Genomic DNA, 13,593 nt, shown 5'->3' on the forward strand with positions numbered 1-13,593 from the left:
TTCATCGCCATCTAGTGGTCCGCGCGATTCCTTACGCAGGTACAAACTGGTTTGCACAATCCTCGCGGTATTATTAACGAAATAATATAAGACACGCAGCAATACTCAGATAACTTTACCAATGATATTGTTTTGACCACAGTGAGTTCCGTCGATCGGTTCGTGATGAAATTCACTTGTCGAATACTTGAATGTAATTTTACCAAAATAATACCGTAATTATATTAATGTTATAAATGTCGTAGCGTTGTGTTCAAAACTACTACCGCCTATTCACACTTCCCACGAACAATAATATTTAATAGGTGACGACTTTTGGTGCGTCACCGGCACATAATTGAATAATTCTCGAACATCGACGCATCATTTCTTCAGTCCGAAACAGCTGCGGCGATGACGATGACGGGCTCAAAAACACATCTGTTATCTCAAGACTCGTTTCACCGGAACGTCATCGCACTGCACACGCACAATTTTGATACTACTACAACTCATAGGTTCTAAAAAGGTTTGATCGAGAATTGGACAACTTTGTGAAAACATTTCGATCGAGATTCAAATGGTGCAGAGGGCGTGAAAAGAGAAACAACAAGTGTCGTGGGTGAGGCTATCTCTCATGGGCTTTATTTTAGTCTTCAAATATAACTGGATTAGGGATCATTAGTTCATCAAAATAATGTAAAAGAATAAATTTTTATTTTTGACATCCCCCCGCCCATACCAAAATCCTACACATTCCACTGATGGCAGTAGCTCGTGTTTAAAATTTAATTGGCATTTGCGACGGACGTGCTTACGTGTCCTCTTCGAAAGTAACTATGCCTGTTTACTACAATGAACAAGTATTTTGATTTGACGGTACGATTTTTTCATACTTTGATATACCTAAATAATATTGTACGTGTATAGAATATGTAAACAGCAAACATATATTATACTGCAAATTGGTATCTACCCTAAAAAATAGGTTTAGTGTCATATTCCTACCATACAATGGTCAATAGGTATCTATATAAATAAAATAATAATTATTAATTTACTTAGAATGACATTATATAATGTATTATGCATTTATGAATTATGATAAATGATTTTCGAATAAAAATGTTTAACTATATAATACATGTACCTATTATTATGTTTATTATGATCCAAGTATATTTGAATTCTTTGATCATAATAATACATTTTATGTGTACTGAGGAGTATATTTTATATATAGGTATATTATATACATATATTATTTCTCACTTCCATGTTGAATGTCAAATTCTATAAAAAGTAAAAAAAAAATAGAATGAAAACCTAATTTAATTCACTATAAAAATAAATAATATAATAATTAAAATAGTTAATTTTTTGTCTGTGGCCAGATAAAATTTATCCATGTGTCGTCATTTGCTTACCCTTGGTACTTATATTATCTATATTATTATTATGTATATACATGTTCCACTATTAAAATATTTTTCACTGATATAACACTATTATAAAACTGATTTTTGATATCCTGAGATATACACAATTCGCGTTAGTAATAAATATGAATTTTTTATGTATTGCGGTAAAATAGAAAGTATTAATAATTTATAACTTAAAAAATACCTACATAATATTATGTATGAATTTTTTCGCTTTTATTATAATATAATAGATATACAAAAAATGTACCAACATTAAAACATTGATTGTCTTATTCCTCAATTTACCTTATCCTTAAACATAGATTGTAGTTCAATAAAATAAATAAATGTGCTCAAAAAGTGGTGTGCTAATTTTTAAGTTTACTTGTTTACTCTTCCATGTATTAGTTATCCGTAAGCAGTTTATGCACCTAATACCTATAACGTATTTTAGTATTTTAGAATCTATACGTCGTATACCTACACTATACAATTGTTATATTTATATAGGTGTATAATCTTTATTTATACTATTAATTACTAATAGGTACTATACTTTTTATTTTTTATTATTGATCAATGATCAATAGTTTTTGTATAGCATGACTAATTTATATTATATAGTTTTTATTGTATTATAAGTAGTACCTAAGATCGAAAAAATAGTGACTATATTAAAATATCATCAAAAAATACATACCGTTAAATATTCATCGTCCACTAGAGCTAAAATTGATACAAATTAGTTAATAAGATGATTTTTTTTTTTTTTTTTTGGACGATTTAATGTCATCAATTCATCATATTATTTTTCTCTTTGTTACATGACCTACTGTTATACCCTACAAGTTAAATTTGTAACGCCTTATGGGTACATTATTTTTTTAAATTAATTTTCATATTTATTTATATAATCGTTAATTTGAATTATAATAGGTATATAATATAAAAACAATGGTAATATATTATGTTGAATACTAAATTTAGTCAAAATTGTAAATCATTAAAAAAAAAAAAAAATACTTATCGTATATAAGAAAAATAAATAAAAATAAGAATATTACTATACTATATTTTATAGTTAGATACTACATAAGTAGGTACTTTTATTTTTCAAAACGTTAAATTAATTTTTGAGTGCCTTATTTATAGAAAATTTAATATAGCATTGACTACAATACTATTAATATTTTATATACAAAAACAAACAACATTAATTTAAATTTATTAAACTTAAATTTATAATCTAAAAGTTATTTTGATATTCGATCAAATATTAATTATACTAAATATAAATATATAATTTCCTTTTTATAATTTTTGTATATATTTTTGTGTTTTAATACTCTTAACATTATTATACATATTTTTTTAAAGTATTAAGGACTAATTTAATTTTAACAAAACAGACTATAGCTATTAATTTTTGTTACGTGTATAATAATAATAATAATTATTATTATTATTATCAAATATTTTAACAATGCAAGAAATAATAGCTTATAAATAATCTGTTTTATGAAGTATAAACTGTGTAATACCAAAAATGTATTCATCAATTAAATTTCTTATAACTTAAAAAATATATATTTTAAATATAATGAATTTGCTTATAGTTTTAAATTTTTTATAATGGTCATTGATCAAATACGTGCTCAATGTTATTAACCATTTAGTATAAACTCGGGAAGTGACAGTACGAGTTTAGTACTTAAATGTAATCATAAGGGCAACCGAAAGTAATGAATTTCATTGCCAGTAATGCGGGTTTAGGGGTCAGTATGTTGAATGAAAGTTAAACAGGTAGAAGTGAATTGTTGTCCGAATAGTATGTATAAGTATAGTGGTATAGAGTATACATACCTAATACCTATACATATATATATCTACTAAATTTTATACAACGCGTGCATCCATCTATCATTCGGTGAAAGGGATAAATAAATTGTTTTGAGATCACATTTCTAAAAAAATTTTCTAAATAGTAATAAAACATGGCATATATATGCGTCGTGTATGTACATACTACACTGTTTTCGAATAAATTTTCTATCGTATTCGTTTCGTATACATGATTAATAATTTAACGATCCATACTTGGTTCTTTCATATCAACATCTGTTGTAGATGTGCATAGTCTACACCATGTTTATAATTTATAACTATTGTATCGTATACCTATATTTGAGTAGGCGGCACTCTTCTCTTGCAGTTCCTCGATACTTAATTTAGCTTGTGAAAAACCAAATACTTTACATACAAAATACATGCACGTATACACAAAGAGAGCGGAATATTACTCAAAAGTGAAATATCTACAATGAGTTAGTTAAAATTTGTATTTTGTTTTAGTGTTTAAGTTTTCAAATCACGTCATCTTTATGACTTAATATGTACCGAGTATTAGTAATTTAATTTTACAGCACGAGAGATAATAAATTGTTTCGTATAGAAATTATACGCACTCAAAAGAAGTATTAATTATATCATTAGTCATTTTCATTATAGTAAACATTACTGAGTTAAAGCGCGCACTGTGTGCGATACGTACAATGTACATGTATATAATATAATATTTATAGAATATGTTGTCATTTATATTAGACGTTTTTCAAATGAACACCCACCCATTGGGATTTGTGAGTGATAGGTGCATAGCTAAATCGAAAAACAATTTACTCATATAGGCTATTATATTAAATTTAATTTAATCATTATGTATACACTAAACACTTACCAATACCTTTATAATACTATTAAATTACTATAATAAAATATTGATGTATTATGTAAATTGATGTTCGATTATTAATAAAATGTAGTTTATGTAAAGGTTTATACAGTAATCTGTATAATGATTAATTAGTAATATTATTGTACTGTGTATTTTAGTTTCACAATAATTTCAATGTATTTTAGTTAATACGTAATTAAAATTAAATTTTATATTTCCAAAAAGATACGAATTCATACCTATAGGTAAGTAAAATCAAATAGGTAGTCAATTTTTTTTTTGTATTTTTCACTTACCTTTTAAAACAAACAATAATTGTTTTAGCCGGTTACAAGGAATACTTGTTCTAACCGTATATTGTATATATAACGACCTACCGGTTATTACGAGGAAAATTCGCTGGTCTTTGAAAACCGTAACCGATTTCTACTGTAGTTCAAACATTTTTGAACATAATTTTTAATAAAAATTACACTTATGTTTTCATCAATATTATAATATACAATCATGTACTATACCACAAATATCTAATTAAAGGAGATCATTTTTTTAAATGCGAAAAATGTTTGAATCTTGTTAATTTTGTTAAAAATGTTATGATATCTTAAAAATGTTACCAAATATTATAAATCCAGAATCAGTAATCACTAATCACACGAATTATTTGATACGAGACAAATAAATATCATATTTAATAATATTAATATAATTAATTGATACAACGACCAAGTACTTACTATATTTTTTACAACAGTCATTTGTTAAATTGTTGCTCATTAAATTGGAATGTAGGAAAATATTTTTTTCTTTCTGTTTGCCTGCATTCTAATATAATATTATAATTATATAGATATTGCGATTGAAGACGTTGATTAGTAATTAATGTAAAATTTAAGAGCACTTAATGTCCATGTAGTTTTTATAAATTTCTCATTATTTCTCGTATTAAAAACATCTACTACAAATAAAACTGCTTTGCAGACTGCAGTGATTTCCAAGTTTCTAACTGATGATAAATATTTCACTTCAGTAAGAGATATATTTCTTTAAAAATATTTCTAAAGTAATGCAAAATGTAAGTTATTTAATTGCAATTAAAATAAAATATATCATTCGTTCGTTCGTTCAAAAACGCATTAAAAAAAAAATAATAATCATAGTTGTATTATAATTTATTACACTATAAAAAAAAAAATAATAATAAAATGAAAATATCTTATAATGCATTATAATATTGTTATTAAAACTTAAACTATTTACTGTGATACAAAATGTTGACTTTAAAATATATCTATGCTATATATATATTAATTTATTTTCCGTTGTCATTAGAATAATCTTTATACCTGCACTATGTTCGTATTTATGTAATTTTCTTATGATATCTACAAGTTTGAGAAGTATTGTTATACTTATCTGAAAATGGTTTTTATATTTAATTAGGCAGGTACATGAAGTTATTTAATTGTTTATTTATTTTACGGTATTTTCAATAAATCCAATTTTATAATTAATTCAAACAAAGTTAAAATGGGTAAAATAATATATGTACCTACCTCTATATTATATATTATATAGACACGAATACACGAGATGTATAAATATTTACCTGCACTTAGTGCTTATAATGTTTTTATGTATTTATATTGTATTTCTTCTCTTTTTTTTGTGCTCTATGCATTTTGACTAGTAAAATCATTATAGCATCTTGGCACGAATGCATTCTTTAATGTATATTGGTATATATATTCACTACCCCGATAATATGAAATGTAATATTATTATTATGACTGTATAGGAATATATAAATAATAAATAGGTAATATTTGTTTTATTTTCGCTTTAAACGGCATGATTATATTTTCCACCAATGTACAATACCAATATATAAAAATATATTTTATTTATTACCAAAATATATACATATCTACTGACAAAAATGAAACAGTTGCCTGTTGTAATGACTATTTCAAGAAAAAGTGGACAGACAATTTATAATTTTGTGTTCTTGAAAGTGAGAAGTTTGCAATGCTGTAAAATACATTTATTTTTACCATAATATTTGTTTATATGTCCAAAAATAAAAAATTGTTCAACGTAAAATAAGTTTGCAGTAGGTATTAAATTTGAGTTAGAGAGGAAGCTGTGGAAAATCCAAAGAACGTATTAATCTGTTGTACGTCAAATTATGCTTCTTGCAAGTAAATCCAATTAGTTATTTACTTTATGGTCATAGTTAAAAAAGTATTTTTACCAAACAGAAATAATGTTAAATAGTTACCAGTAATTTGTTAAATCTTTGTAAGGGGCTATTTGTAATACGATAACTTTTTGTAACTTGTAAGAAACATTATACTTCTACAGTTCTACTACGTGCCATTTGTATTGTTGGTAGAACTTAGATTGTCAGTGCAAAGCAAAGCTTACAAAAACAAAAAAAAAAAATGACCTACTCTGCATTATAATTTATGTTAGTAATTATAACTTAACTAATTAAAATTCTACGATTCAGATTAACCTTAAAACTATTAATGATTGCGTTAATATAATACTGTAGTCTACAATTCGTAGCATTTAAAAAGGAATGTTGAATTTAACAAATAATAAGATAATTGTAAATCAAAAATATATAATATATTGGCTAAACGAATTTGAAATTATGTTGTTCAATTTATTTTTTTTTTTTAATATAGGTATAACTTATTAGTTAACAAATTATAATATTTCAATACGGTATTATTATTGATAAATCTGAAAAATAAAAATCACATAAGACTATAACAGGTAATAAGTACTAAGTTTGTATAATGCGTAATATGCAGTATATAACTTACTTACGTATTCAAAAAAATGTATTTAATATATATTTTATTATACGTCTAAATAACGGTACAGTGTTAGCACCTGACTTCGCCTGGGGAAAAAATTAATCGAAATGCATGTGGCACACCTTTGGAAGAACAAAATTAGTCTATACATGATTTTTTTGCAAAGTCCTCTACTTAGTTAGTCTACTTTTCTTTGACAATTTCGTTAAAATCGGCTCGATCGTTTTGAAGATTAGCCGGGACAGACACTTGAGTTGTATTTAGTTGTATAAAAATATAGATTTAAAATAATTTTATTTTTTGTATAGGTAGTTGTGGATTTTTTTTTTATATTGATAAATAATTATAACAAACACGCAGACATAATAATATAATACCTAAGGTTATTACGATTCTGGTTTTTTATCTTATATATGAAGTAATACTTGTCTTATAGTTTTCACACGATTGAGGACAAACCTATATTATATTATAATTATCATGTCATAACCTCATCAGAACAAATGCAGATGCGATGCATATCATTAAACTAAAAAAAATCGAATACTATTTATATATACCAACATTATATCATACAACCGAACAACGGCGGCGTATTTTTAAGACGCGCATGCCAACATTACATGTTAAATGATAATTATAATTTTTCCTACCGGTTAAAAACGATCTTTTCTATAATATAATAAATCGTCGTCTGCTGTATGCCTATACACACCGTATTGTATTGTATGTATTATAATGTAATATTATAATAATAATTCAAGCAAACTGTTTAGTCTGTGTTTACGACGTACTCTAACAAACTGTACCCGATGTCGCTCATTTATTATTACAATCTGTATATATTTATAGAAAATAACACACCCTGTTGTAAACTCGTAACAATAACACACTGACACACGCCACTGTTTTATATTTAAAACCCGAGCACACATAGCACTCGTGCAACGAAAGGATAACGGTGACGAGTCTTTGACGGAGAGCGTAAGTGTGCGTGGACACCTTATAAATACGCGTCCTTTCGTCGTGTGTATACGAAATCTGTTTTTGTCTTATGATCAGCGGGGGAGCGAAGCCTCTTGACGCGGTAGCCAGCCGTTTAGGTTATATAATTATACAAAGGAAGCATAGCGTGTGTGACGTGCGTAAACGATGATAATATAGTATGCATAATATTCAAAATTATATTGATATATTATATTTATGGTAAACGAACGAGGTGGGGTTGAAAAATAAATTGTGATCTGTTTAAAATCAATGAGTTTTTTTTTTCTCTAGTCTAACGTTTACTCGCGTCACGTAGATATGGATAATAGGAAATGAACCAGATACACCGCCGCTAAACCCTGTCGCGCGTACATAATGTGTGGCTTATGCAGAGACTTCAAAAAGCAGTCACGTCTCCATCCGATACTCGATCGTCGAATATAAATATTGTGTAAACCCTATTTATCTACATACTATGTACTATACTCTAATACGCGAGTAATATACATATTATTATGTTATTGGGAAACATACAACGATCGCAATAGCGATTTACTTATACATCATATTGTTACATTAATCATGGATTATTATGCGTGAAGCTTAAAAATATTAAAACTATAAATAAATAAAAATCGCAATAACTGTATAATATAACACACTGATACATGCTCTTGTTTAATATTGAAACTTTATCAAACAAACATTTTTATTTTAATATAATTATAGGTATAACATTTTATCTACAGCAGTATAACAAATAAGAACATTGGAATTTTACATTAATTTTTTTCTTCGTAGAGTTTAATTTCTACATTGATTTTTTCGATATTTATACATAGTTTGAACTTTGAACAAACATAAATTAATAACGTTAACACGTGTACATCAAAATCATATTACAAGAGTAAGTAATAATTGTTTACAGAATTATTAAACTTTAGAATACAAAATATAATTCTCTGTATTCCCATTTATATAAACGCCTTTAAACAGTAGATGGATATCATATTTTAATGAGATATTACTAAATAGTATAACTTAAATATATATGTATATAATTGTATCAGACAAATATTTTCTATATTTTATATGCTAAACAGAAAATGTATTTTATTCAAAAATAAATTGCCAAAGTATAAAAAATATATCTTCTTAGGTTTCTGTCCTAATATACATTTTATGTCTTTATTATATAAATATTATATACATATGTATATGTATACTATATATATATGTATGTATTAAAAACATATGATATATTATATTATGTGAGTTGTTTTGAGGTCCCCTAAGGCCCAATAGTGACTTTATACTTGCTATGAAGATAACAACAATTCCATTTTTAATTTAAAAAAATATATAAAGAGTAATAATGTTTTTTGTTCACATTTTGAGCCCAAGAGTGTTTGTATAATATATTTTTTGGTTAATTTTGGTTGATAATTAACTGTAAATTCATTATATCGTCTACAACTATTATTTCACACACAAATTATAATTACTATTTATGGTGTACACAATACACTATACAGCTAATGTCAGAATACAAACTACAATCTTCAATTACGAGTGATGTAATTAGTAAAAATCGCATTAGAGCCTTACGTATAATCCTCAACATTTTTAGCACAAAAAATTGTTAACATTTTTATGTCATGTTTATTGTTTTTCAGATCGTAAGAATTTTAATACGCCGGATTTAGTTTAAGTACTATAAGCATAAATATTATCGATTATAATATTTGGTTTTAGTCTTATAAATTATACATATTGCGTGCTATCGCAGTATCACCTATATACATATTACAGAAGCCATATGCAAAAACAGGAAGTTTACTTTACTTGCTTGTCATTTGTACGAGAATTGCTACTGCAGTGGTTGAACACGATTAAAGAGTGAATATCCTTGTATAGAATAATATAAACACGTATTCTGTTTAAAACCAACCATCTCCCAGATGATACATCAAGATAAACGACAAAAGCAAAGAATAATAACACTTTCATCACTACAGTATATGCATATTAAAATGAATTTGAATAAAATATAAAAATAGAAGACACACTTTATTTATTTTCATATTCACGCCGTATATTATGCATGTACAATAATATCTTTAAAATAAATTTAAAAATAGTTGCACTAAGTACTTATTTTTTTGTCACCGAAGTATATGCTAACACCATAAGCGCATATAATTTTAACCGACCGCAATTGTATAAAATAAAGTATATAAACATGTAAATCGTAAATGGGTTGATGGAAATTTACGAAAAATTTATATCCTAGTATGTGGTATAATAAAACTGTATAATACTCCTTATCCCTGACCAGATAAATTCAGTGGGTTTGTATATGGAGAACGGAAGGTCCACTGGAATGGTTCCCCAATGATTTTTATGTCGTACGACCACGCCTTTTACGATTTGTGACCAGACATTACGACTTCTCTTATAAAGTTTTTTTTTTTTTTTGAGGGTAAAAACCTTTTATATAAGAAATTCTCCACACATTGAAGTTGTTGCCTTGTAGTGTGAAGAGAAAATAATGTTCCGACACGTTTTAGTTCATACAATTTTTTTTTTCATTTATTTACAATTGCGTTGAAATGCGCCGTCGCATCAAATTTTTGTAACAAGAAATGAGAAACTAGAAAAATTATACTCCTAAGCATATGGGTATTATACGAGGAATTGAGTACAACTAAACACAAAAAAAAAATAGAACTACCTATATAAACCTAACGCAGGATCCAGAATAAAAGTTCAAATCACGCAATCACTTTATTGTTTCTTTCTATCATAGTGTACCTACTACGTGTACATTTATTGGGTATTTAGGTATATATTTATATATATATATATATTTGTGCGTGTAGAGATACTTACGCCCGATAATAGAAAATGAAGACTATAATTTATAAACTATAATAGTGCCATAATAAATATTAAGTATATCATTCGATATAGAACGAATTGAACATAGACCATAGTTTTTATTCAGGTTTAATAATATAATATATTGATTGGATTTAAATCGATATATTGTCGTTATATGAGTGTTTTATAAGCATTTAGAATCGGCTATAAACAAACCAACTGGTAAAACAATTAGTATTTGTATATAATATACGTGGGAATAATGTGTTATTTTATGATCGCACTTCATTAAGTACCTTTTTATTGTAAAATGTACTTATAATCTATCGTTATTCATTTGTATCGGTGGAAAATATAATATTTAATATTAAAATATCATCTTGTACTAGGTAACAGCGTGTTTGTGATTAATATGGTGAGTATTAATTATTGTTTGATCATTTTAAAATTATTAACATTTCAAATTACCTATTGGCTATTATCTAATTTATTATTATTTTATTTTATTTATATCATATTATATTAATTAATATTAATATGCAATACAAATAAATTTTTTCAGAGAAAAAAATTCATTGGTATGACTACAAATATATTATACATAAGTAATAAATAATAATAAGCTAACTACATATTCAAGTAAAAGTATCGTTTTTTTTTTTTTTTTTTAATAAAATATTAAAGATGAATATTAATAATATTAAAAAAGTCTCTTGACCATTTCCTTATCAGCTGGCATTTTGTATCGGTTAGGTCTAAAAAATTTAATTTGATATATTTTTGAAAATTTTGATGTACTTAATTCAAAGTTTTAATCAGTGGTTTTTCAGTTATTTAAACGTTTATATGATTAAGATAGTATGGTTCTTAAAAAATAGTCTTTACAAATATAAAATAGATGCAATATTTATAGATTATAGACCATTTTTTACAAATTAAGAATGTCAATAAATTAATATAAATAACTACAATTTTATATATAATCTTAGTCCCGAATGTTCCAAACCTATTATTTTGAACATAATATTATCTTTATAGTTTATAGTAGGTATATACAAAATAAAATAATTCAAAAACTTATAGTTGGAATTTTTATTTGAATAGCGAACATTTTCAGAAAATTATATGCTAAATAATTTACTATAGAAAAGGGAGACTTTTATTTAAAAAGCTGAAATTTGTAACCTAACCTAACCTTAGGTAGTTTAAAAAATCTCTGTAATTTTATATGGTATCTTATTTAAAAAATTCAATCAAATTTCAAATAATTTTGTTATTGAAAAGAAAAATAGAGTGAGCATTCTTTGTGAATTACATACATATAACATTTTAGTTGGTGGTCTCTCTGAAACAAAAATGTTTGTGGTCATTGATAAAAAAATGTTGTATACCACTAGTTTACATTATCATGATCATTCATTTTAGTTTATTGTAGGTATAGACTTTTGCAACTTTTTACCAACTTTTCACTTTTGCTATATACTCGAACTTCTCTGTCTTAATAGAGCGACTACATGTAGGTAGTGTTTCCATTTTTCAGACGTAGAAGGTAGACAGTTTGCATTCAACAGAACCAGGTGTTTTGTGTGTTGTTAAAGATAACTTTAATCTTAGCGTGAATTATCTACATATTAATGTATTATATAACATAAATACAAGAATATTACTGAAGTATCAGTAATTGTATGTTTTGGTTTTTTACGATGTTAAAGTTTTTAACTGAGTTATAAATATTTATATATTATATTGTGCATTTGTATATTTTATACACTATTTTCTCACATAAAAATTTAAATATCGAAAAACCCAACGTTTAAACGCATAAATGCTCCTATTTTGTAGTTTTTAATAGGTCAATTTACTCTAATGTTAAAGCTAAGAAGATAAAATTAGTTTTGCTGAATGCAACTATGTTGTATACGTTTGGAAAACGTCGAAAACACAATATGTGTGTACTCTTAATTCAATCACATCAGTGCCGGTAATCTTCATTTATTAACTAATTGGTTTGTACAATAATATATTTCTTTAAAACAATTTCGTATTATTATATTTACAAATAATGTGAAAATAAAACATGATTTCATATTATTGAGTAAAAAATATAAATTAAAGAGATAAATTAGGAGTTATAATAGTTGTTTTTACTTGGGAGTCAATTAATTTAATTTCTACTTTACTCTAAAATAATTACATTTTATACGATATAAGTAATTTTTATTTTATGGTAAAATAATTAAATATTCCCATCTATAATTTATGGAATAATTCAATACTTTCCAAATCGCCAAAAAGATACTGTACCTATAGTTTTTTACGACATCAGTTTTATTTTCTGTTTGAGTGACTGTCAGATATTTAATATTTCTTTACTATTCTTCTCAATGCATTTTTTATCTTTATCATTTTTTCCTTCGTGATTTTTTGTTTTATAATAATTCAGTTATTTTATTATCGAGCAACGTTCTAAAAGTAAGTAAATTTCATTTAATTAAAACATTATTTTCAATATACAATATAAATACAATATTATATATATTGAGATTATTATCAGTTCTAATTTGGACTATTTAATGCTATACAGCGATAAAAACGTTGCTTATAAAAGTGATTCAATTATCTGGCTAGTTGAAAAAGCCACTCATTTATAATGTGCGATTTTGTGTGCTCCATCTAAATACAGAGACATGTGACACACTTAAATTAAGCCATATCGATGGGGTTTAGAAGTCTATGACTTCATTTTAACGACTTAAGA

This window comes from Aphis gossypii, chromosome 2, assembly GCF_020184175.1.
Source record: "Aphis gossypii isolate Hap1 chromosome 2, ASM2018417v2, whole genome shotgun sequence".
In the NCBI taxonomy this organism is placed as follows: Eukaryota; Metazoa; Arthropoda; class Insecta; order Hemiptera; family Aphididae; genus Aphis; species Aphis gossypii.